The sequence below is a fragment of the Talpa occidentalis genome, unplaced genomic scaffold (genome assembly GCF_014898055.3).
Source record: "Talpa occidentalis isolate TD23 unplaced genomic scaffold, MPIMG_talOcc4v2.1 talOcc4.6, whole genome shotgun sequence".
In the NCBI taxonomy this organism is placed as follows: Eukaryota; Metazoa; Chordata; class Mammalia; order Eulipotyphla; family Talpidae; genus Talpa; species Talpa occidentalis.
The window spans coordinates 91,837,029-91,859,769 of NW_023604972.1; the positions used below are offsets into that span (position 1 = coordinate 91,837,029).

General features: G+C 43.5%; 1 long non-coding RNA gene across 1 annotated transcript in view; it reads right to left on the reverse strand.

Annotated features, from left to right (window-relative positions):
- The window catches only part of LOC129144694 (uncharacterized), a 46,839-nt gene that overhangs the window by 4,579 nt on the left and 19,519 nt on the right, over positions 1–22,741 (reverse strand). The window contains exon 3 of the long non-coding RNA XR_008549115.1: positions 6,559–6,705. This is a non-coding gene — a long non-coding RNA (uncharacterized LOC129144694). The remainder of the gene's footprint in view (positions 1–6,558; positions 6,706–22,741) is intronic.

Here is a 22,741-nt window from a genome sequence, read left to right on the forward strand (position 1 = left end):
AAACTCCAGTGCAGGAATTTTGGGTCAGATTGGTTTCTGAGTGGGGATTAGCAAGTCTAGGGCCCAGGTGGAACATAGACCAGGTGTGAGGAAATGGAGAGGGTAATAGAGGTAAGTGAAATGGTCAGCATGAAGTCCAAACAAGTAAGAGAAAGGAAAGAAGCAGGAGGGCACTGACAAGCTGGGGAAATGAGCAGGAGAAAAGGGACACAGGTGGTATCTGCAGGGTCAAAGATGGGCAAGTAGGCCTCCCTGATAGTGCAAGGGCGCTATCTGCAGCCACTGCAGCATGAGGATCCCCAGCCAGGAAGCTAACCCACATGCACAGCGGACCTCTCCTGTCTCTCCTGCTGCTCCCCTCAGCAGTGTATTTCAGTAGATCTGCCTGTTCTGCTCACACTCTGTGGTGAATCTGTTACAGAGCAACCCCAATATGAAATGAGTTTCCTGACTGTGGGCCCTCACCCATGTGCTTAAAAGGGACTTATTAATGCTAAACTACAGGCACATACAAAAAGGTTAATAAAGGTTTATTTACAAGGGAAGGGGAAATTAAGAAATGAATAACTCAGGGAGAAAAAGAGGGAGATAAATTCATAAATGCGTCCTACCCGTTCTGCTGACCTGGAATCCCAATGACCTGCCGAGACCGAGCGCTGCATGGCCATGAGGCTGACCCCTGCTCATATGGCTGGTTAAATACCCTAACAGAGAACATGGCTGCTTAACTCTGCCCTCAGGTCCTCGCAACCCTTTGGTGATCATGGGATTTGTAGTTTGCAGTGTCTTGAGGGAGTGGGGGTGGAGTCCACAAAGCCTGTATGGAGTTTGCTCAGGACATTCTTTCCCCCTAACAATTCTCTCACCTGCCCCCACACCTCTGGCCTGCACCCCAGTCTTGTATGCAAAAATAAAAATAAATCTTAAAAAAAAAATAGAGAGATGAGCAATCAGGAAAGGAAAAAGCAGAATACCTGAGGGTGTGAACAAAGAGGTAGAAAAAGTGAAGTGTTTCCGAGCGAGAGCTGTTGGGAATGAGGCCGTAGGACTGGGTAGTTGAAGGGCAACTGAGGTAAAGGCCAGTAGCAGGAGAGAAACAGTGACTCGTGAGCACACAGGTAGTAGGAAGGGCAGTGGTTAAACCTTCTTACCCTCAGGGACCACACTACGATTTCATCTCCAAACTTAATGTCAGTGTCTTTAGGCAAATCACTGACATTCATTTAGCTTTGGTTTACTCACTTCTAAGATGGAGAGCAAATAACTGCACTTAACACAGCACTTTACAAATTAAAATGAGACATTATCTGCAAGATGCAACACCAGGCAGATGGTAAGAAACATACAGTAGATATTGCTGTCAGGATCAAAGATGGGCAAGTCAGTGTTACGGATGCCCCTCCATGATGCAGAGGCACCATTGTCCTCACTGCCACATCAATGCAGCCACCTTGAATCACAAGTCCTTGGAGGCTATGAACCAGGCTCCTGAGCTGGGGAGCACTGGGGACAAGGGGTAAAGCTGAGCAACCAGGTGGGCCTATATAATATTGAAGGAGAGAAGCCCACTCTCTTGCTTCTCCAGCTTTAGCTTGCACCTAGGAACTTGAAGGAGCTATGGGGTCAGGAGACATATCAAGACACATGGGGAGACTGTCTTTTGCAGAGACCATCTGCTGTTATCTTGATTTGTATTTTGATTTTGAATTTTGAGCCTTCTGTCCCAGCTCTCTAGAACATGCTTAATCCCTTTCTGGTGGTTCCCTGTCAGAAGGAACCTTAGACTTGTGACAAGCTGTCAGGCTTCCCTGTCCCCTGCTTCAGGCTGAACCTGTTTGGCTGGGGAGTTGTCCATGAGGGATAGGTAATTTTCAGCATTTTGTTAGGAATATCTTCTCTTCTCTCTCTATGCACTAACTCTAGTAAAAATCTTTTATATTGTCTGCTTTCTTTGCCTTTGTGCATGTAAATGTCCAAATCCCTTTCAGAGCATGCACCCCTTCACAACTTGGGGGTCCTTGGGTCCCCCCTAGTCATGCACTAGCATTAGTACTGCTAGTGTTCTCAATAAAATAAACACCAGATAAAGTTTTCTGAAAGGGTATCTAAGAAAATTACAGTGGATATTTTTGTTCACTAGCCAAACATTCATTCTTCTTTTATCTGTTCATAATAGTTCTCTGATTTTTATCAAGTTTTATGAAGTTATATCCACCCAACACAGCCTGGGGTTTCAAGGAAGGATGACCCTTCCAAGGAAGGGCTGGTAATTCTCAAGTAAGACCAGTCCCTTGGACCCAGTGGTGATTCAGGAATGAAACTGTGCTATGATTCAGGCCAATGACGTACAAGGAAAGGACCTAGAAACTTCTGGGAAAGACATTTCCTAGGTTTTAAAAGAAAGAGATAGCCTTCCTTCCTCTAGATATATTATGTAAAGTTTGTACTTAGATAACTTTCTTCCAGTTCCTTTTTTTTAAAAAAGATTTGTTTATTTATGCATACAAGAGCTGGGGTACAGGCCAGAGGTATGGGGGGTGAGAGTGTTGTAGAGCAACCCCGATACAAAACGGGGTGCCTGACTGTGGGTCCTCACCCGCGCACTTAAAAGGACTTATCAATGCTCTACTGCAGGCACACGCGAAAGGTTAATAAAAGGTTTATTTACAAGGGAAGGGGAAATGAGGAAATGTACAGCTCAGGGAGAAAAGTGGGAGACAAAGTTTTAAATGAGTCCTACCCGATCCGTCGATCAGGAATCCCAAAATGGCGCTCTGAGAGCTGGCTGCAAGCCAGGAGCCCTGAAGCCAAGAGGCGAGCGACAGCGAGCCAGCCCAAGGCCCAAGTGTTTGGTTTTTATACCCAACCTGGCTGCTTAACTCCACCCTCAGGTCCCAGCCACCTTCCCTTTGGTGGTGACGGGATTTGTCTTTTCCAATGTCTTGATGGCTTTAGTCTGGAGTGGGAGTGGAGTCCACAAAGCCTGTATGGGATTAGCTCAGGACATCATTTCTCCCTAACAAGAGAATTCACCAGAGACAGAGTGGGGAACAGAACAGGCATACTGACGAAATACACTGCTGAGGGGAGCAGCGGGCGAGACAGGAGCAGTCCGCTGTGCCATGTGGGAAGCTCCCTGGCCGGCCGGGGATGGAACTCGTGCTGCAGAGGCTTCGGATTGCTTCATAGTGAGGTGCTTAACCCCTTGCACCACCAGGAAGGCCCCCAGTTCCATATGTTAAAGACTGATCCAGCTTCAATTGTGATTGCCTTCCAGACTAGTAGTTTCAAATAAGCATAAAGAGGCCAAGGACTTACCTATCCCCATGCCCTACAAACCCATGGAGAGAGAGAGAGACAAGAGCTAATTAATACATGTACAAGCATTTACATTCATTTTAAGCAAAAAAGAGGAGGTGACGAGTGTCTAGTAGTAAATACCCCTCTCACACCTCACATCCTGCTCTCTTATCTCTCCCCTTTGCAGCTCATGAACTTTCTTTTCCAGCAGCAACAGAGAACGGTAGCGGTATTGAGGAGTCTCTACCAGATAGCAGTGGTCGGCTTGTCCCAGCATCCTGCCATCAGGATAGAGGTGAGTGCCCGCTAATCAATTATCTAAGGTACAGTCCTCTTTTACAGGGAGGTTTGACAACTCAAGGCCACAGATAACGAGTGACAGACATGCCAGCAGGGACGGGTCTGCAGGCTCTTGATCCAAACTTGTCTTGTAAACAAAACTATGTCCATTTTCAAAGAAGCTAATGTTGACAACAGGAGCTTCCCCAGAATTGCTTTTTCAAGGTCTTTTTAAAAATGCTATTTTAAAATTATACTTTAAACATTTTAAAAAATGTAAATGAGACAATCCGGGGGGTATGTGTTTTTCTATTTTCAGAGTGATTCTAAGTGATTTGATTTTTCTAGACCTGACTAATGAGAGGGTTATGCCCCTGCCTATAGACCCAGAGGCCACATGGCATCATGTTTGTGTGTGCTGAGTTAGAGTGTCTGCCTGAGGAGCTCCGGAAAGGCCCATGATTGAGACTAGTGGGGTAACTGATGTCAGATGACCTACAAGCAGGTGCTTCTCACTGCAGGTCAGAGACAAAGAGCTTTGGGTCAGATCAAGAACCACCCACTGAAGAAGGTGATTTATTTCCTTTTCCTTCCTGCTTCCACTAAGACTTAGTAAAACCACCTGGAAGGAAGAAAGAAAAGAAAGGAAAGAAGGGAGGAAGGAGGTAGATAGGACAGGAATAGTAGCATGGAAACTTTCATTACGTGGGACTCTAAACTCCTGACAGATAAACCCTGGATTTGTGGGTTTGTATAATACTTTACACACTTTGCATTGGTGAACTCTCAAAGTATCTATTCTTCTGTAAAATAAATTTGTAAAACAAATGACAAAACATCAAAAGAACCTAAGCTCTGATCTGCCAGTTTGACATCCACAAAGAGCTTCACATCCAGCTATTTTGTAGCAACTGTTGAAACAAATCGCCTGAGTTCTTAGTAAATCTCCACCTGATTTGTGATCAGATAACCAGTGATTCAAGTTGCACATCTGACAAACTCAGGCCAAGGGAAGATAGTGCTAACCCAGAAAGTTTTGCCAAGATTCGTTTTTAAAGCAACAAGTTTTAATCCCACAAACAGCATGTTATTCAAAACGTCATCCATTCAAGTCAAAGTCCACTTGACTTTCTCTAAAACCACTGTGCAGATGACCTCACTGAGGGTCAGTTTCTTTTAGGGCACATTTATTTAACACTCGACTGAGCTGGCTTCCCTGGAGGGTCAGTGGTTTAACCTTGGAGCCTGGTCTAGCCTGACTTTCAGGTTATTCATAGTGTTAGTCTAACCTTCTGGAACCCTCTGTCAGCTACTCAGGAAGGGTGGACAGAGTCTGGGCTGCCTCTATCTCCTTGCACACTCTGGCTGTTGAAAGGTACCAGTGTGGTAAGTGTAGACGTTGACCTATATCTGAAGAGGTGTGAACCTAGTCCCCTAAATCACATGGTGTTGCAAACCAATGTTACTTCAATTAAAAATGATACAACAAAAAAATTTCTTTAATTAAAAAACTACCTGCATGCAAGCAAACATTGCACCCCTCAACCTCACTCGCAGTTGAAATGACAGAAGATGATTCTTGGCAAATGATTCCGTGCTGTGGAATTTGCAACTGTTGGCAACTAGTCAACATCTAAGTGTGTTTATTTTGTGGGTTTAGAGTGAGGGAGAGACATATTCACTTAGTTTTCTTTCCTCGTATAAAGCACTGTTTTGGGCCTCCCTGGTGGCGCAGCGGTTGAGCGCTGGGCTGCGAAGTTGCCCGCAGCCTCTGCAGCACCAGTTCAATCCCTGGCCACTGGGCTAGGGTTCCACATGGCGCGCAGACCTCTCCTGCCGCGCCCGCTGCTCCCCTCAGCAGTGTACTTCATCAAGTCTGCCTGTTCTGTTCCCTGCTCTGGCTCTGGTGAATTCTCTCACCCTCCCACGCTTCTGACTGTACCCAGTGCTTGTATAAATAAATAAATAAATAAATAAATAAATAAATAAATAAATAAATAAATAAATAAATAAATAAATAAATCTTGGGGGAAAAATGTATTGTTAAAAAAAAAAATAAAAAATAAAGCACTGGTTTTTCAAGAGCTGGTCTAGAGGCATATTGTTGTGTGCGGAGGGGCGATTCTCGCAGCAGGACATGAGCCTGCTGCTTACTCCTTCCAGTATTAAGACCTGAGCAGCAGACCTCACTGGTGGCGCAGCAGTTGAGCGCTGGGTTGCAAAGCTGCCCGCAGCCTCTGCAGTGCCGGTTCTATCCCTGGCCGCCGGGCAAGGGTCCCACATGGTGCGCAGACCTCTCCCGCCACCCGCTGCTCCCCTCAGCAGTGTACTTCGGTCCTTCTGCCTGCTCTGCTCCCCGCTCTGGCTCTGGTGAATTCTCTCACCCTCCTGCGCTTCTGACTGTACCCAGTGTTCATATAAATAAATAAATAAATCTTTTAAAAAAAAAAAAGAAGACCTGAGCAGCACCCGAGATACCACACGCATGACCAAAATGGAAGCATGACTGGCTCTCCAAGGATCAGCTTTCTGGTGCTGATCATAATTCTGGAGCAGAGCATAATTCTCCATGGGGAGAAAAACACAAGTGGCCCAGAGGTATTACAACTAGGGCTCTAGCGGGGCATTGTCAGTTATTTAGTTTTCTAGACAGGGTCCGAGTTCGGCAGGGTTGGCGAAGCTAATAACTGCTGTCTTCCTTAATTAGTATCTGACAGGGCTTGTACCTTTTACTCACAAAGAGAAGCCTTCCCCTAAGTCCACTCAAAGATTTTCCTAAGCACCAGTTTGGTTTATCTCTCTCCAGACAATGCAGTGTTCACATTCCTAAAGAAGTGATAAGCTTTTCCATTCCATCTCTATGCTCTGTGGATGCCAGTTCCCATTTCTTTATGGGTGCCAAACCCAATTAATTTGTGGGTGAGATTGCTAAAGCCTAGACAGATCTGACTAGTGAGAATTACAGAGGCTAGGGTTTACCTCAAGATTCACTTGCTGGCTCAGGGCAGGGCTGAGGTTGCTTCTATTCCCAAATGGCCGGTAGCGTGAGGAGTGGGTCCCTGCTCCTGCTGTGGTGACCAGCTAAGTTTCCCAGACAACTTCATTTTCTTCCCCCAACTCAACTTCCTAAGGGAGAGAATCAACAGAATTTTGTGGCTGCATGATTTGTATGTCCAACTTTCCTCTAATTCTTTAATATTGAAATTAATATGACCTGGTGACAAGGACAAATTAATGTCTTCTTGCATGAGAAAATCCTCCCTCCCCAGATCCCTTTCCTGGATAGGTCCAGGAATCCAAGCGTGCCCTCTCCAGTTACTGTCAGTGCAAAGTCTGGTTTTCTGCTGAGGGAACCTTGCCTCTCTGCTGCCTCTGCTCCCTGCTGTGTGCACCCAGACACCTGCCATGCCCAGCCCAGCTGTTATATGAAGGTCACTATCATTGATCTCAAATTAGATGTTCTGTGACTAAGTGATCTGAAAACTCTACTATCCTCAGTCCTGCTACGAATCTTCAGTCCTTATAGGAAAGGCAAGATACTTAAAACTTACACATATTCTTTGGAAGACTAATTATTGCCATTCTTTTATAGTTGTGATGACCTTATTAAGATAAGCTTTTGTATGAACAAATTAGTAGAATCAACAATGAGAGTTTCTTGTGAATCTTTCCCTTGTTTATTGACATTATTTATTCCTCACTGGCTTTGCTCTTTAGTTGGTCATAATAAATGTTTGTATCTGTTTTGTGCTTGGAAATTATAAACTGGGCCTCCCCTGGTGGCGCAGCCTCTGCAGCGCCGGTTCAATCCCCGGCCGCCGACAAGGGTCCCACATTGCACAACAGACCTCTCCTGTCTCACCCGCTGCTCCCCTCAGCAGTGTATTTCATCAGTCTGCCTATTCTGTTCCCCGCTCTGGCTCTGGTGAATTCTCTCACCCTCCCGCGCTTCTGACTACCCAGTGCTTGTATAAATAAATAAGTAAATCTTTTTTTAAAAAAAAGAAATTATAAACTCATTAGGAATGGAACTAATGCTTATTAGTAGTTTTCTATATAAACTGAAGTTCTAGGAAGATTGTAAATGAATAAGTACTTATTCTGAGAAATAACCAGGGCTGTATCCTCTAACTATATCAGGCACACAGTCCTTATATGTAGCAGGTTATTGAATAAGTCATTTCATTCTGTGTCCTTTTGGTTATGACATCATTGAGAAAACAATCTGTACTAGCATTGAACAAAACCATTTTATTATATGTAGTTTCACTGAAATTCTCAATTTCTAAGAATTTATCACTAAGGATAATGAAGGACTTACTCTACTTTTTCAGCCCAAACATCAGTTCATATGTTAGTAATCCCTAAATATCATTTCCGTGTGTTTAGCAAAATAGAGTTAAACACAACTCTGGTATTTATAAAAACAAGTAAACAAAAAGGCAAGGAAAAACAAATTTATGTAAAACAGGTTCCAGATGCAGAGGTGAGCAGAGCATGTAGGTTTGTGTTTCTTCTTTCCCATTATCTTGTTGTAGTGATAAAAAAAAAATGAGGGATGGTTGAGCATCAGTAGTTGAATGATTACAACAGATTTCTAAGAGATGGAAAGAGGATGTTAACTTATACACAGAGAGGGTAGACACATACAGGGTTGTGTGCAGACTGGGCTCCTGGGGAGTGGAGACTCTGCCTGACAGGCCCAGAGAGTGTTTAGATTGGAGTCTGCACGTAAAAGGGAGAAAACTGAGGAAGAGGATGAAAATAGAATCTTGCTAAAAGGAAAGATTCCCAAAATGCTGTAGGAAAAGTATTTAAGACTTAGAATTCTCTAATATCCAGCACATTTATCTAAAATTAAAGCAGATAAATACATTCTCATAAAGGTAAACTTTGCTTGCTATATACCGTTTCATAAGAGGTTACCTGAGGATGTGCTCAAATAGAACAGGGAGTACCCAAGGGGTAAAAATGATATGAGATATAAGCCATGGAGGAACCAAACCAGGATGAGAACTATGGAAAGTATCAAAGGAAGTTTGTGGGCAGCAAAAAAAAAAAAAATATCATCAAGAACAGCCTAGATTCTAAGGTAAAATAAGCTGGGGGGCAAAGGGTGAGGGGAAGTAGGTGGGAAGGAGATCTGATTGCAAAAGCATGTTACTTCTTTTAGAGGGGCCTCCCTCGTTGCACAAAGGGATAAGTCTCGGACTGTGAAGCTATCCTCAGACACTACAGCACGAGTTCCATCCCCGGCCAGGGAAGTGACCCACATGGCTCAGCAGACCTCTCCTGTCTCACCTCTGCTCCCCTCAGCAGTGTATTTCAGTCAGTCTGCCTGTTCTGTTCCCCACTCTGTCTCTGGTGAATCCTCTCACCCCCGCACCTCTGGCCTGTACCCCAGTTCTTGTATGCATAAATAAATAAATCTTTTTTAAAAAGGAATTTAGAAAATCCAAAGAAAAAAATGTGGTAGTGCAAGAAATTCCTAATACTTAAATGGAGCCAAGTATGTTATACCATGATTTCAAGCAAAGTATGAAAAAAGAGAATTTTTATGCCTTAATGCTAGACACACTCTAAGTGGCACAGGGAGTATGACATTGCATCTAAGGAGAAGAAAACAATCATTGCTCAAACAACTGGGCTTTTCTGCGAACAGTGTTTCCATAGCTGTCATGATTATGGCTTACTGATTGTCATCTTTTAGGTGCTGCTCAGCAGGGAGAGCTTGATGATTATAGAACACAGTGAAAATGTTATCAGCTGTGCTTGCGTAAAAGCAAAGGTGGAGAGCTGGAAGGAGGGAGAGGAGGCGGAGAAGAGTAGAGATGCTGATATTCTCAGTGTACATTGTGGGAAGCCCAAAGCTTTTCTCTAAAATCAATGAACATAGGGACCTCCCTGGTGGCACAAGGGATTCTCAGCACTATTAAGCTATCTTCAGCAGGAGTTCAATCCCCAGCCAGGGTGCTAACCCACTTGCACAACAGACTTCTGTCTCTCCCACAGCTCCCCTCAGCCGTGTGTTTCAATAGATCTGCCTGTTTGTTCCCCACCCTGTCTCTGGTGAATCCTCTCATCCCCCGCACCTCTGGCCTATACCCCAATTAAAGTCATTTGAAACAATAATATAGCTGTGAGTAAAATTGTGAGAGGAAAAGTGATTCAGTATAAGTGAATGAAATTCTAATCTATTATTTTTTTGAATTTTTTTAAGATTTATTTTATTTATGCATATAAGAATTGGGGTGTAGGCCAGAGATGTGGGGGTGGGAGGTGAGAGGATTCACCAGAGACAGAGTAGGGAACAGAACAGTCAGATCTACTGAAATACACTGCTGAGGGGAGCAGTGGGCGAGACTGGAGAGGCCTGCTGGGCCATGTGGGTAGCACCCTGGCCGGGATCAAACTCATGCTGCAGTGGCTGCCAGTAGCTCTACAGTGCTGAGACTTAACCCCTTGTGCCACTAGGGAGGCCCTCTACTCTATTATTGTTAGAAGTCAACAGATACTTTCTAAAGTTAAGAATCAAGGACTAGGAAAAGAAATTTACGAGAGTAACATCTAGAACTAAAACCAGGTAGTATTCAAATAGTGATTGTCAAGTAGGAGGGAAGAAATGAAAGAGGGAAAACAAATGATTTTTAAAAAACCCTTTCTGTTTGCTTTATTTTTCTTTTAACGATGTACATGTATACTTTGATACTGTAAAAATTTGTACATAATGGTTGAATTATGGCTAAGTACTAACAATTTGACTTTTAATCCATCTTCAAAATTATTATTTTTTCCTTTACGTACTTTGGTCATTTCCTTTAAGTACTTTGCTCAGTTAATTATAGCTTTTTGCTTATTTGATTTCACAGCACAGTTTTGAGAGCTGATGTTTAATGGAATAAATTTTCCTTGAAGTCTTTATAACTTCCCATAAGGAGACTGGTGACATTGTGTAGTCATGAGTGCACCCTGAAATCTCAGGTACAACTGTGACACAGTGGAAACGACCTAGACATCTGGGCATCCACTGGCAACTAGGGAAAGTCACCAGAGCTGGCAAATAGCAGTGTGGGCTCATGGTGCCCCCTACTGTCACACTGGCAAACTGCATCTTCCTGGAGCAGCATTCTAGAGTGAAATAAAATAATTTGAAAGGAAAGAGCCTATGAGCCTGTACTATATGAAGGCCTGGCTGGCAGAAATAGGATTCCACTAGGACCACCATGTGCATTTATTTACATATTTTAATCAACATATATGATTTCCAATATCATATAACAATTTGAGAAATTTGAACATGGACTGGCATTAAATGATATTTGGATATTATTACTAATCTTCTAATAACGATACTGTGGTTATGTAGAGTGTTTTTTTATTTTTTTGAAGATTTATTTATTCATACAAGAACTAGGGTACAGGTCAGAGGTGCGGGAGGGTGAGAGGATTCACCAGAGATGGAGCGGGGAGCAGAACAGGTTGACGGACCAAAGACACTGCTGAGGGGAGCAGTGGGAGAGACAGGAGAGGTCTGCCAGGCCATGTGGGTTTCTCCCTGGCCGGCAGGGAATTGAACCCGTGCTGCAGAGGCTGCAGACAGCTTCACAGCGCTGTGCTCAAACCGCTGCGCTACCACCACCAGGGAGAGAGACAAGGAGTGGGGAGTGGAGGCTGGCACAGCAGGAGGGTGACAGCATGTCCAGATCTGAGGTGGGGGTAGCTAAATGATCCCTTCTCTGCAGCAAACCAGATCAAGCTTTATCTCGGCAATCTCCCCTGACCCTCCCACAAGTCTGGGTTGGCTGGGTTACCCCATTCCACCCCAACTCACTCTCGGAATTCCAGAAGCTTCCTTTACATTAATCTACCCCAGCACTTGGTCCTCTGGACTCTGTTTACTTGCCTATGTCCCCATCCCAGATGGTGGACTCCTTGTGTGTGTTTCATCTCATAAACCTTTATGTTCAGCTTAGTGTTTGACAATTAGTAAGTTCTTCATAAATGCTTAAACAGAAAAAGATAGACTTTCTTACATACCCTCTGTACAATCAGTATACTTACAGAATGGGCTTCAGAAAACTCTGGAATAAAACTGTCACCATGCTGCTACCTATATGGACAAAACTATGCAGACTGAGCAGCACCTGGGTATTTGCTAAGCAATACTTAAAACAAACTTAATCTAAAAATTGGATGAGATACACAATATTGAGTGAGCTACATAGTGATTAGGAGGTATAAGCCTAATCACTCCATCTGCTTCATCTCCAAACTCCACCTACTTCATACTTTTATTTATTTATTTTTTTAAGATTTATTTATTTATTTATACAAACACTGGGTACAGTGAGAAGCACAGGAGAGTGAGAGAATTCACCAGAGCCAGAGCGGGGAACAGAACAGGCAGACTGACGAAGTACACTGCTGAGGGGAGCAGCGGGCGGCAGGAGAGGTCTGCACGCCATGTGGGACCCTCGCCTGTGGCCGGGTATCGAACCGGCACTGCAGAGACCGCGGGCAACTTCACAGCCCAGCGCTCAACCACTGAGCCACCAGGGGAGGCCCTACTTCATACTTTTAATAAGAATTTTTGTTTCTTTGTTTTACCTATCTAGCCACTAACACTGCACCCCAGAACCATAGTGAGATGTTAGGCTTTCACCTGGAGTGGGCTGTTTAAAAGGTATTTTCTTTCTGTTACCTTTGTTAGTTTTTACCTGATTGTAAAAAAAAAAAAAAAAAAAATCAGAGAATTCCTAAACAAAAACTTGATAAAAATGTTCAGATAGCTTTCTAGAACTCTTCATATATGCAAAAAAATGTTTATTATAGATGTAAAGCAGACAATGCATTTCTCTAATTTGCATTTAAGGTATTATGACTACATATGTATGCTCATAACCACATGTCTTTGAAAATGCCTGTCCTAAGGGCCCTGGCACGTGGGTTCCGTCTACCTCTACTCCAGGCCGTATTAATATCATTGGTTGTGCACTGCAAGTAAAATGGGAAATCAAACCAAACTAAAATGACCAAAGCACACAACAGGGCAATAACATTTTAATCAGAAAGAAAACTATCCCAAATGCAAGAAATCAAAATAGCGAAGCAATCAGTGTCATGTGGAAAAAATACACCACCACCTAATATGGTGCAGTCAGGCCTAGAAACACAAAATCCTACAGCTGAAGACAAGGCTCCAAATGATCATCCAGTTCTGCATGTGATCTTGAATGAATTTGGAATTCAGTTTCCTTCTCTTTAAGGGAGTCTGGCTAGATGAGCCTTTGGAACCCACCTCCAGCTCAAATCTTTCTTAATTTTGCAAATGATCTTTTCTGACCCTTGTAGGAAAGGTCAAAACTGGAGTGGCACTTGATAAGGCCTTAACTGGCCTGGCTAACACTGGCCCTGTCTTGGTGTGTTGACCAAATAACAATAAATACATCATAAAGCCCCTACATGGGTCAATTTGGATGCCCAGCAAGTGCTTTAAAAAGCTACTGATTTAGACCAAATTAGCATAGCAGACCTGGAGTTGCCTTGGAGAAGCAAATAAGATGACCGGGCAAAACTGTAAATAACACTCTGCTCTATAGTCCTTTTCTTCTCCTGCCCTGCCTCCCATTATGCCTCCCAACCCTGGAAGCCATTTTCAGAGTGAGCAGAGGAATCTGTGGAATGTTCATTCATTTCTTTTGTTTACCACAAGCAGTCTTTGTTTTGTTTTTTAACTTGAATAACACTCCTGCCTCCTGAGGCAGTATAAAAACTATAAATCAGAGACATACTGCAGGGGAGGAGGTAGGAGAGGGATCCCAGGGAAGGAGGGAGGAGCACAGGGGACTGAGGTGATGGTATACAAGTGCATTGGTGAAGGAAACTCTGTGGGTACTACACCTGAGGAGGTGGGGGAAGCAAATATTGTTTAAAAATGAAAAATGGGACCTCCCCAGTGGCGCAACAAGTTGAGCACAGCGCTGTGAAGCTGTCCACAGCTTTTGCAGCGCGGGTTCAATTCCAGGCTGGCCAGGGAGATTCCCACATGGTGCAGACCTCTCCTGCCTTGCCCGATACTCCCTTCAGCAGTGCTTTCGGTCTGTCTGCCTGTTCCACTCCCCACTCTGTCTCTGGTGAATCCTCTCACCCTCATGCGCCTCTGGCCTGTACCCCAGCTATTGTATAAATAAAAAATAAATCTTTAAAAAAATGAAAAATTATGTAAAAAATAAAACAAAAAATAAAAAAAGCTATGAAGATGAATAAATAAATAAAACTATTCCTCACACTATTTGCAAAAGCTGAAAACAGGAAACTCAAAATACTCATTTTGAATGGGATGGATAAACTCTTAGTGGGATAGCCACAGAATGCTCTGGAGTGCAGCAGTGAGAACAATAGCAAATCACCATAACTGCAAGCAACCACATTGATGAGACTCCAAGAAAATGAATAGAAGCCACTTCAAAAGTGAAAAACTCACATCTATCCTGGAAGTAGAGCAGTTGTTCCCCTGTGGGCACTAATGAATGAAAGAGAACTAAGAGGATCTTTTAGTGTTCTGTCTGTGTCTTGATTTGCGCTCTGATTATATGGGAATATTCACTACGCATAAATTCATGATGCTGCTCTTTTTAAAATTTATTTCATGAAGGTATTCTTACAATACATGTATGTTTTGTGCTCACGTAGCTGTTAAGCAACTACTTTAAATACATTTTAAAGTGATATACATGTTTTAAAGTCAGGACTACACTATGTTCGTGGGGTGGGGGAGAGGAAGACTGTTAGAGCCCACAGAACTTCATAAAAGCTTTCCAAATTTGGGCCTCTCCTGGTGGAGCAGGCGGTTGAGCACTGCACTGTGAAGATGTCCGTAGCCTCTGCAGTGCCGGTTCGATTCCTGGCTGGCCAACAAGGATCCCACATGGTGCAGCAGTCCTCTCCTGTTTTGCCTGCTGCTCCCCTCGGCAGTGTATTTCATCAGTCTACCTGTTCTGTTCCCCGCTCTGTCTCTGGTGAATCCTCTCACCCTCCTGCGCATCTGGCCTGTACCCTGGTTCTTGTATAAATAAATAAATAAATCTTTAAAAAAAAAAAAAAAAGCTTTCCAAAGTTCAGAAACTGCCACCCCTGCCACCCTCCCCCCCACACACACACACAGGAGGAGGGTGGGAGAGAGAAATTTTGTAGTATACAGTAATAGAAAAAAATAGCTCACATTTGTGGACAATGATTCTTGAAAAACAAAGAAAAAATCTCAATTCTCAGGAAACAGGGAGGAAGCAGGTTTGAGGAAGAACAGAAATTAGCAAGCAGTTAAGTATGAGTCATCGAAGAATACTAATAACCCAGTACTGTTCTTTGTCCTTTAGGACTCTGAACAATAAGTTTGTGAAATTACTCTGAGCCGCAGGTGGGTGGGGTGTGCATTGTGTACTCAGATTGGTTTCTGCCCCGAGGTAGATCAATACCTACAACCCACCTAGCTCCCTCCTTCCCACTTGAAGATGACCCATATATTCCCTGAGGTAGCACTCATGTGCCACTATCTGTGATTATTGCTCTTGAGTGCCACATCCTTCAGACAGATGCTGAGTCCATTTTGCCAAATTTTGTCAGCATCTCAAGGAGCACTACTTTATAATGTAAACAAGGCTTTGGAGAATTTCCTAAAACACAGATTTCTCGGAGCAATGATTATTATTCAGGGGGTCACAGGTAGAGACCAGCAATCTTCATGTTAACAAACTTCCCCACCCCCTCCATCTGCCATAAGATTCTGGTTTTTATCCTGGACACTATTGTGATGGTGAATTTTATGTGTGAACCTGACTGGGCCACAGCCTGCCAGGTATTTGGTTAAACATTGTTCTGGGCGTGTCCATGAAGGTGTTTGTGGAAGACATTCACACTTGAATTGGTGGACAGAGGAGAGCAGAGTGCCCTTCCAGTGCAGGGGGCCCTCATCTAACCCACTGATGCCTGATTAACAAAAAGGCAGAATTGGCTTTCTGACTGTCTTTCGAGTTGGGTTATCAATCTTCTCCTTTTTAAAAAAAAAAGATTTATTTTTATTTATTTATTTATGCGTACAAGAACTGGGGTATATTTATGCATACAAGAACTGGGGTGTAGGCCAGATTGCAGGGGGTGAGAGGATTCACCAGAGACAGAGAGGGGAGCAGAACAGGTAGATCTACCGAAACACACTGCTGAGGGGAGCAGAAGGAGAGGCAGGAGAGGTCTGCTGCACCATGTGGGTCACCTCCCTGGCCAGGGATCAAACTCATGCCACAGTGGCTGGCGATAGCTTGATAGTGCTGAGACTTTAGTCCCTGTGCCACCAGGGATGCCCCCAGTCGTCTTCTTTGGACTTGGACACAGAGGAGAACTTACAATGTTCTCACTCTGCATTCTCAGGCCTTCAGATTAGACCCACACCTTCATATCACCTGCATTTCCAGCCCAACTGCACGACTTGGATTTTCTCAGCTTCCATAACTGCTAGTTATTTTCTTATTATATATCCTATTAGCGCTGTTCTCTGGGGAACCTAGGCTAATATAATTGGGAATTGTAAAGATTATGGATCTTGGCTATATTGCTTTAAGGATTTCAGATTTTGGGCCTCCCTGGTGGCACAAGCACCGCACTATGAAGCAATCTGAGGCCTCTGCAGCATGAGTTCAATCCCCAGCCAGCCAGGGAACAACCCACATAGAGCAGCAGACCTCTCCTGTCTCGCCCGCTGCTCCCTTTAGCAGTATATTTCACCAGTCTGCCTGTTCTGTTCCCCACTCTGTCTCTGATGAATCCTCTCACCCCCTGCATCTCTGACCTGTACCCCAACTCTTATATGCATAAATAAATACAAATCTTTAAAAAAAATAAAGATTTCTGATTTTCAGCTTAGCAGGCAGATAACTGATTGAAACTACCAAATTTTGTCTTCCTCATGATGGTGACAACTAAAATTTCTGTTTGGTTTTTAAAATTTGTGCTTTACACACGTTATTTTACCTGTTACTCCTAGTAAGCCTCACAAAGTCAATAGATTCCTATCCCCATTTTACAGACAAATAAAATCTTTGAGAATATTAAGTTGCAGAACAGGAATGTAAATCCAAGACTATTTCCAAAGCTTTTAGATTTTGGCAAGCAAAGGAGTGTTCTATTTAGCTTCTTAATCGTCAACTAATGTCAGTGGAATAAACCCAAAGATAAAAGCCCTGTAGGTATTTGGCTGGTGATTCCCATGTTGAAGTTGAATCACAGTCAGAGAGCCGTGGGTGATGGGGCAGGACCACCTGGATTCCTGGCAGTTTGGGGTCGGCTGCCAGCTCCACAGGTTTGGGCTTCACCCAGGTGTGCAGTTATGGTAACATAAACAACACTGTGATGCTATAAATACAGCCTAAGGTTAGTCACCTGGCAGGTGACCTTGCTTCAAGATCACATGGCCATTAATTACCAAACTCATTCTAATAACTAAAAGAGAAAACAATGAGTGCGTTCTCCTCCCTGGGGCTTGGAGTATTCACAGCCAGACTACCCCAGCCTGCCCTGCTGGACTTTTAATGGTCTCGTCACTCTGCACATGATTCGTGGTACATAGTGCCCTTTCCTTCCTTGTATGTGCTTTATGATCAAAGTAGCACATTAATTTTAGAAAGATACAAAGAACACAGAAAGAGGACAAAATGTCTAAATCCTGCTCTCCACTCTGCACTTCCTTCCTCAGAGGTATCTTTATCCATCACTTAACCCTCCTAAGTTTCCCTTTCTGCAGGTACATAGGCACTGGTAGCTTTTGTTTTCCAAAAGGAATTTAATCATCTCTGCCTGCTTGAGTGATCTGCATTCTTCATCCACGGGACAGAGTTCTCAATAGGCCACATTGTAAACTTGCAGGGTTATAAATGTGTAGGGACCTCTACGATAGTCATAGTTATGCATTTATTTGTTGAAGTACAGATTTTCATATACAAATTATTTCCTTTAATTATGTATATTATTATACTTACAAATACTCATATACAATAGTGACCTATTGCCACTAGAAATTGTATCAAGGGGTAGATTATATTATTTGTGGACTTCATTTCAAGATAATAAAGAAGGCATGAAAATAATTTTTAAGTGGACTTAGATAGCTGAGAACCATAAAAGTTTCCTGTTTTTGAAAGGCTACACAGTAATTCATAACATAAAACTCCTTTTCTGAATCACACAGACATTGGGTGTTTCCTGCCGTGGACATGGCAAACTTTTTCGGCATTACCAGAAAGGACATCACCTTGAGGAAGGCTGTTGTTGAGTTTTATGAAAGAGCTTTAGAGATGGCAATTTTTAAGTTGGCGGTGTTTACAAACAACAGAGACCAACTCAAGCTAACTTCAACCGCAAAGGAATGTCCTGCCAGGGTGTTCAGTGGCTTGGAGAATGGGTAGGAATGTCGGAGAACCAGGGTGGAGAAATATTCAGAAACCTGGGGGGAGAGAGGGAAGCAGAGGGAAAACTCAGCCAGATCCATCACAGCAGGGAGGCCATGGGATGAGGGCCAGGGCTGCCCTTGACCCTGCTGCCCTGGAATGAATCTCCAGACATCTATGAGTCACACCTTCAAGAGTCCAAACTGCTGGGTGAGAGAGAACTTCTGATTGGCTGAGGCTGTATCCTATGTCAGTGCCTGAGTTGCCACAGAAAAATACCTTTGTCCTTTTTGGCTTCCAGAGTAGAGCACCCCCATGACCCCAGGAAGCAAGAACTGGTGCCAGGGATCCACCTGATTGCCAGAAGAAATTAACAAGCAAGGATTCTTAACTCATCTGCTTCCTTTAGATTGGCTCTTTCTTGGGGCCTCTCTGGTGGCGCAAGGGTTAAGATGCAACATATGAAGCTGTCCACAGCCACTGCAGCACAAATTTGATTCCTGGCAGGCCAAGGAGCAACCCACATGGTGCAGCAGACCTTTCCTGACTCACCCGCTGCTCCCTTCAGCAGTGTACTTCAGTCAGTCTGCTTGTTCTGTTCCCCACTCTGTGTCTGGTGAATCCTCTCACCCCACCCCCACCCCCGCGCCTCTGGCCTGTATCCCAGCTCTTATATGCATAAATAAATCTTTAAAAAAAAAAAAAGATGGGCTCATTCTTCCTTATCTTCCTCCATCAACCTTTACATGTAGATACAAACTACTCTGTGCATTGTGGGAAGCAGGGAAGGGAATGTGTAGTAGATGAAATAATGGTCACCCCCTATCAGAGCCTAATCCCTGAAACCTGTAAATGTTACCTTATATGGGAAAGGAGTCTTTGCAGATGTGATTAAGAATCTTGCCTTGGAGACTTTATTCTGAATTTTCCAGGAGGCCCTAAATGTCATCACAAGTGTCCCACAAACCAGAGACAGAGGAAGATCTCCCTCAGATAGAGGAGGAGGCAATGTGACCACAGAGACAGAGACTAGAGTGATAGTCACAAATCAAGGAAGACCAGGCACCACCAGAAGCTGGGCAAAGTGCAGAACAAATTCTCCCATAGAGCCAGCCCTTGGGGATGAATTCATTTCCAGCAAATGATATCGACTTCAGATTTCTGTCCTGGGGACCCGTGAAAGAGTATATTTCTGTTGTCTTAATCTACCAAGTTAGTGGCAATTTGTTATAACAGACACAGGAAACTCACAAAATATGAAGAGCTAAAAGTATTCATACTTTAAAACGAAAATGGAAGGAAGGTGAGTGTGTGTGTGCACATGTGTGGATACACGCGCGCACAAGAGCGAGAGCGATAGAGAAACCTAGCCAAGCAGTTGGTGAGCTGCTTAATGCAGTATTAGTCATCTAGCACACAGAGGAGTGAAAAACAAATTAATCCTGGAAACATTTGTCCTTTGAAAATAAATCCGGATTAGAATAGGGCAGACTGAGTAATACAGGTAAAAGTAATAACACTGTTAATCCATCTAAACCAGATGTATAATCTCCTGAGAAATACAGCAGGAAGCACTATAGGAGGGTTGGGTAAATTTACTGCTGAGATGATTTTTAAAACGAGAGGCAAACAGACTAAATAAACTGGATGACTCAGGAAATGAATTTGTTTGTAGATAATTGCTTCCTAATATAGTGAGCAATGATGTGAGTATTAGTCACTCACCAGCCCTTCATGCAGACAGAAAAGCAGTCAGAACACCACGTCCGCGCCACCCACAGCAGTGACTCTGGTGGGAAGAAGTTCCTAGTGAAACCCACGGCATTGGCCTGGAGCCACCCTGGTGTCCAAGAGTGATGGACACCACCCTGGAGTGAGGGGAGCAGTTCTAGACATTTGCTTCCTGTTGTGTCTTATTGCTGTTGTGAAAGAGGCTCTAAGCTAAGCAGAGCAGATAAACATCTGGGGAGCAAGACCAAGATGTCTAAGAAGTATGATGTCACTGGCAGCAAATCAGAACCTCAGCTTTCAGCTTCCAGTTTCCAGGGCCTTGCAGAACTTGTTCTCAGATGCCTCTAGCTCTAAGTGGCCTTTATCTTAAATCAAGATCAGAAGCCACTGGCCAGCCTATGCTGGGCTTTTCCTGGGGCTCAGGTACTGCTGGTCAGTGGCTGAAGCTCTGGAAAGGAGACTAAGATTCAGACCCTGCTGTGTAGTACACCATACTCATTAAAGAATGATGAGAGTTAAAGATATGATAAGTATTATACTGATATTATACAGGGCTGAGGTCAAATGGCTTAAAAATTACTGCAGACTTCGGTGGGGGGGGGCGGTAGAAAAAGGGGGGCGGGGAAGCAAAAAGAAAAAAAGAAAAATATTACTGCATAGAAATAAGTATATTCGTGAATTAGCATGTGGTTCCTTGGTTTTGAGATAGGTAGCTTTAGCTATAGGCTTGTTCTACTGTGGGACTTGCTATTTAATTGGTGGATAAATTCCCCATGAGTACAACATTATACTAAAAACGCAGCGTAGGGACTCCCTGGTGGGGCAAGGGGTTAAGCCCCGCACTATGAAGCAATCCTCAGCGTCTGCAGCACGAGATGGATCCCCGGCCTGCCAGGGAGATACCCACATGGCGAAGCAGACCTCTCCTGCCTCGCCTGCTGTTCCCCTCAGCAGTATGTTTCAGTAGATCTGCCTGTTCAGCTCCCCACTCTGTCTCTGGTGGGTTTTCTCATCCCCTGCACCTCTGGCCTACACCCCAGTACTTGTATGCATAAATACATAAAAACAAATCTTTTTAAAATGCAGATTAATACAAAAGCATAAGGTCCCTGATCTTAAAGGGTTTTGATGTTCAGCTGGGAAATTTAGATAACCAGGAAGCATCAGGATATAATGTGCAGTGTGTGCTCCTGTCTATCTCTGCTATAGGAGTTCATTCATTTATTCAGACAGCTAAGTCATTAGTGCTGGGGAGTCACTGGTGCTGCACTCCTCTGGCACTGCATACAGCAGGAGCAAACCAAACGCTGACCCACAGAGCCTACCTCCTAATGCAGGGTTAGGAAAAGTCAAACACATTTGAGACATTATGATGCATGAAGGTGGAGGTGAAGTTTTTTTTTTTTAAATAAATTTTATTTTTATATTCTCCATACAATTGCAATCCCCTTATTTTGACCCCAATCCCCCCACCACCCATGGAGTGTCTCTGGTTCATAGTTGTTTGGTGATTTTGATTTTCACTTTCTTATAGTTATTCATTTTCCTGGTCCCTTATTTAAATTTTCTAGATTCCTGCTATGAGTGAGACCATCCGGTATTTTTCTTTTTCTTTCTGGCTTATTTCGCTGAGCATGATCCCTTCCAGCGCCATCCATGTTGCTGCAAATTGCATGTGTTTATCTTTTTTGAATGCTGAGTAATATTCCATGGTGTATATGTACCACATCTTCTTGATCCAGTCATCTATTTTTGGGCATTTGGGTTGTTTCCAAAGCTTAGCTATTGTAAACAGTGCTGCTATAAACATAGGGGTGCAGGTGTTCTTTGGAATTGATGTTTCTGTGTCCTTTGGGTAAATATCTAGGAGTGGAATTGCTGGATCATATGGAAGCTCTATGTTTAGTAGGTCCAGAAATCTCCACACAGCTCTCCATAGTGGTTGGACCAGTTTGCACTCCCACCAACAGTGCAGGAGAGTTCCTTTTTCTCCACATCCTTGCCAGCATTTGTTGTTGCTAGTTTTTTTAATATGTGCCATTCTCACTGGTGTAAGATGGTATCTCATGGTAGTTTTGATTTGCATTTCCCTGATTACAAGTGATGTTGAACATTTTTTCATATGCCTGTTGGCCATTTGCTTTTCCTCTTCAGAGAATTTTCTTTTTAGCTCTTCTGCCCATTTTTTGACTGGATTATTTTCTTTGTTTGTGTTGAGTCTCATCAGCTCTTTGCAGATTTTTGTGATCAGTCCTTTATCATTAGTGTTGTGTGCAAAAATGTTCTCCCAGTCGGTGGGGTTTCTCTTTGTTTTGGTTATTGTCTCTTTTGCTGTGCAGAAGCTCTTTAATTTGATGTAGTCCCAGCTGTTTATCTTTGCCTTCACTATCACTGCTTTGGGTGATGTGTCTGTAAAGATGTCTTCGATGTGCATATCACATAGTGTTTCGCCTATATTTCCTTCTATGTATTTTATGGTTTCAGGTCTTATGTCTAGTTCTTTAATCCATTTTGAGTTGATTTTTTTTTTTTATAGAGGCATGTTTTATTTATTTACTTGTTTGTTTTTGTTTTGTTTATACATGCACTGGGTACAGTCAGAAGTGCGGGAGGGTGAGAGGATTCACCAGAGCCAGAGCGGGGAGCAGAGCAGGCAGAAGGACCAAAGTACACTGCTGAGGGGAGCAGCTGGCGGCAGAAGAGGTCTGCGCACCATGTGGGACCCTCCTCTGGTGGCCGGGGAGCAGCCGGGGATCGAACCAGTGCTGCAGAGGCCGTGGGCAGCTTCGCAACCCAGCGCTCAACCGCTGCGCCACCAGGGAGACCCGCATTTTGAGTTGATTTTTGTGTATGGTGTGAGGTAGTGGTCAAGCTTCATTCTTTTGCATGTAGCAACCCAGTTTTCCCAGCACCATTGATTGAACAAACTGTCTTTTGCTCCAATGCATAGTCTTTGCTCCTTTGTCAAAGATTAGTTGACCATAAATCTGTGGGTT